This window comes from Gossypium hirsutum, chromosome D10, assembly GCF_007990345.1.
Source record: "Gossypium hirsutum isolate 1008001.06 chromosome D10, Gossypium_hirsutum_v2.1, whole genome shotgun sequence".
NCBI classification, from domain to species: Eukaryota; Viridiplantae; Streptophyta; class Magnoliopsida; order Malvales; family Malvaceae; genus Gossypium; species Gossypium hirsutum.
Genome location: NC_053446.1, coordinates 67,375,339 through 67,378,379, shown reverse-complemented (window position 1 = coordinate 67,378,379; position 3,041 = coordinate 67,375,339). Strand labels below are relative to the sequence as shown.

Here is a 3,041-nt window from a genome sequence, read left to right as displayed (position 1 = left end):
GGGTTGAAATATGCTTAGTGACTCTTGAAGGAGTCTTTGCTGAAGATAATGACAACAAGAATGATAACAAATCCACAACCCAAGTCAATATTTTCGCACTTTTGATAACTAACAAGAAGTAAATCTATTGAAGGTTTTAAAGAAAAACCGAAAATAACAATGAAGAGTCTTGTATCTATTTGAAAGAAAACTAAAAGTGCAGTGGAAAATGAGAATAAAACAAAAGCAAAATAACTAATAAGCTAATAAAGGAAAACCTAGAAATCTAAAAATGGTAAGAGAATAAAAAATGTTGACAAAAAGATGACAAAAGACCCCTTTTTGTTGTGGCACAAAGATCCATTAAATACATTAGATTCTCTAAGTTGATTTTTTGCTAAATTTTGCATCCTTGAGGTGATGGAGACTTGGTGTCACAACACACATGCACCTATGTTACAACCCTCAGACTAGTTGAGGTTCCCTTTTATGTTTAACCTTAGTCATCTCCTTACAAAAGCTCAAATCAATCTTTAAACTACCAATGACAGAGTTTTACCATTTGTTTTATCTTTTCTTTCTATTCAAAATATTTTTAAGAGTAAATTTATTAATTTATTCAATAAATAAAATCAGACAATTAATAAGAAATAATAATAACACTCATCGTAAATGGTGAAGGAAAAGCTTCATCAGCATTGTAATAGGCCAATTTTGGCCTGGCCCAATATTAACTAAAAACCCAATCAAAAAAAATAATAAAAATGTCCAATTAAACAGTCCAGATTACAAAACTAAAAAAATAAAATCTAAAGTCCCAATCCAAAATACTAAACCCAACCCCTGAATTAGCCTAAAATATGCCCCAATTAACTGAAACCCTAAAATCTAACAGCTTCCAGCACCGCTCCTCCGTCCGCCCTCCACGCGCACCGCATGTGAACCAGACTTCTCCGCTCGTGTTGTGCCTTCACACGCATGCGCCTCCAAGCGTGTACCTGCAACAGAAACCACAACAAAAGCAGCGAAAAACAAAATAATAGAAAAAGGCCAGTGAATAACAGAACAGAATTTTTATTTACTGTAATTTCATATTATTTTGGCTATAAAAAGCCGATTCAAAGTTGTAAACAGGGGATACTGAAATCGAAAATTACAAAAAAGAAATCAGAAAGCAAAAAAATAAAAGTTTTCTTTAAGGTGATTTAATATTTCGTTTTTTCGTTTATCTTCTTTTTGTTTTCTGGATTCTTTACTTGTTTGATTTGATGTATGCAAAAAGGGGAACGAGTAAGGGATAAGGGATTTACCTTTGTGGTAGAACTCTTGAACTCCTGTTCACTCCGTCGCGATCGGAGTTCGGATGGGGGGACTGAGAACGGCGAAGCAACTGAGCGGCTAAGGGCTTTGTTGATCTATTTTAAAACAGCTAAAGGCATGTTTAGGGTAGAGGTGTCCATGGGCCGGGCGGCCCGGCCCGACGGCCCGCCCAAAATATAGGAGGGTTCGGGTAAAAATATAGGCCCGAAATATAGGTTTGGGCAAAAAAATGAGGCCCATTTAGAAAATGGGTCGAGCCTTGGGCACCACTTTTTTGGCTCAGGCCCGGCCCGAATATAATAAATATATTTTTTTATTTTTTTTATTTTTAAAATATTTAAAAAATTATTTTTTATTTTTTTATTTTTAAAATAATTTTTTTGGTGTTTATTAAAAACTGGGCCGGGCTTGGGCTTAATATTTTTTCCCGGGCCGAGCATGGACAAAATTTCAAGCCGGGTTGGGCCCGGGCCTAGGAGGAGGCCAAAATTTTTTTCAGGCCTAGCTCGGCCCGGCCCATGGACACCTCTAGTTTAGGGTTTATTTTTTAGTTTTATGCAGATTACTGAAACGGTGCCATTTAGGCCCCATTTCAATGGTTCTAAAACGGTGCCATGCTGGCCATACCCGAGGACCCAACCCAGATGCGGCTAGATCCGCGCGTTTTGGTCTTGGGAGGGATATTTTTGCACCAGGCCCCTCCGCTTTTGCGCTGTGGCAATCTAGTCCATTTTATTTCTTTAATTGTGGCCGCATGATTTCCTGTTAGTTTCATTTTGGTCCATGATGAAACGCTGCGTTTTGGGGCTGGGGATATTTTCCTATTTAGTCCCCATGTTATTCGCACGTTCCTTTTTTGGCTCTAAATTTTATTTTATTTTCATTTTTTCCTTTTTAATTTTGAATTAAATACAATTTAATCCATACTTGTTTAATTTAATGTACTCAATTTTTATTTTGTTTAAAATTCATTATTCTATTTTTTAAAAATATATATATTTAATTTTAAATCTAACATTATTTTCATGTTTAAGCTTAATATATTTTTAAATTTATCATCAATATTATTTTAATTTATAATATGTTATTATTTTAAATTTATCATGTATTTTTATTTAAAGTTATCATGTATTATTATTTTGAACTTATCATCTATGATTATTTAAATTTATCATGTATTATTTTATGCATTCTTGTTGTAAATTCAATATAATTTGCATTTATTCTTTAACGTTTTATTTTAATTATAGAACCCTCTTTATATATATTGCTATGTTTTAAAATTTATATAATAATGATCTCGTATAATACTATTTTATATATACATAGTTTATATTTTTATATATATTATTGATGTAGTGATTTGGTGTAGTGATTTCATATTATTTTTATTTTTGTTTATTTCTATATATATATAATTTATTTCTTTTAAAAAAAACTTATTTTATTATATTTTACTCATTTCAACTTTTACCTATATCATTATATATATTATTATCCATATTGAGTTTTTCATTCCATATATTATTTATTTAGATTAATATATATTATTTTGTATATTACATATTTTGATTTTTTTATACAATATTTACTTTGAAATTCATTTTGATATTATCATTTCACATAGTATTTATTTTTATTCATTTTTGATCTATTTCAAACTTGTATATATATTGTTTATTTCAAAATTTCATGCATATAATTTATTGCTTATATATTGATAATTTTAAATTTCCTTTCTT

The 3,041-nt window shown here is 30.8% G+C and overlaps 1 long non-coding RNA gene across 1 annotated transcript; it reads right to left on the bottom strand.

The window, feature by feature from the left end:
• Positions 1-619: 619 nt before the first annotated feature.
• LOC107931800 (uncharacterized) lies at positions 620-1,429 on the bottom strand. The gene is made up of 2 exons (XR_001693298.2): positions 1,290-1,429; positions 620-977 (listed from the first exon to the last, which is right to left on the bottom strand). It is a non-coding gene; the product is annotated as an uncharacterized lncRNA (long non-coding RNA).
• Between the last annotated feature and the right edge of the window lie 1,612 nt (positions 1,430-3,041).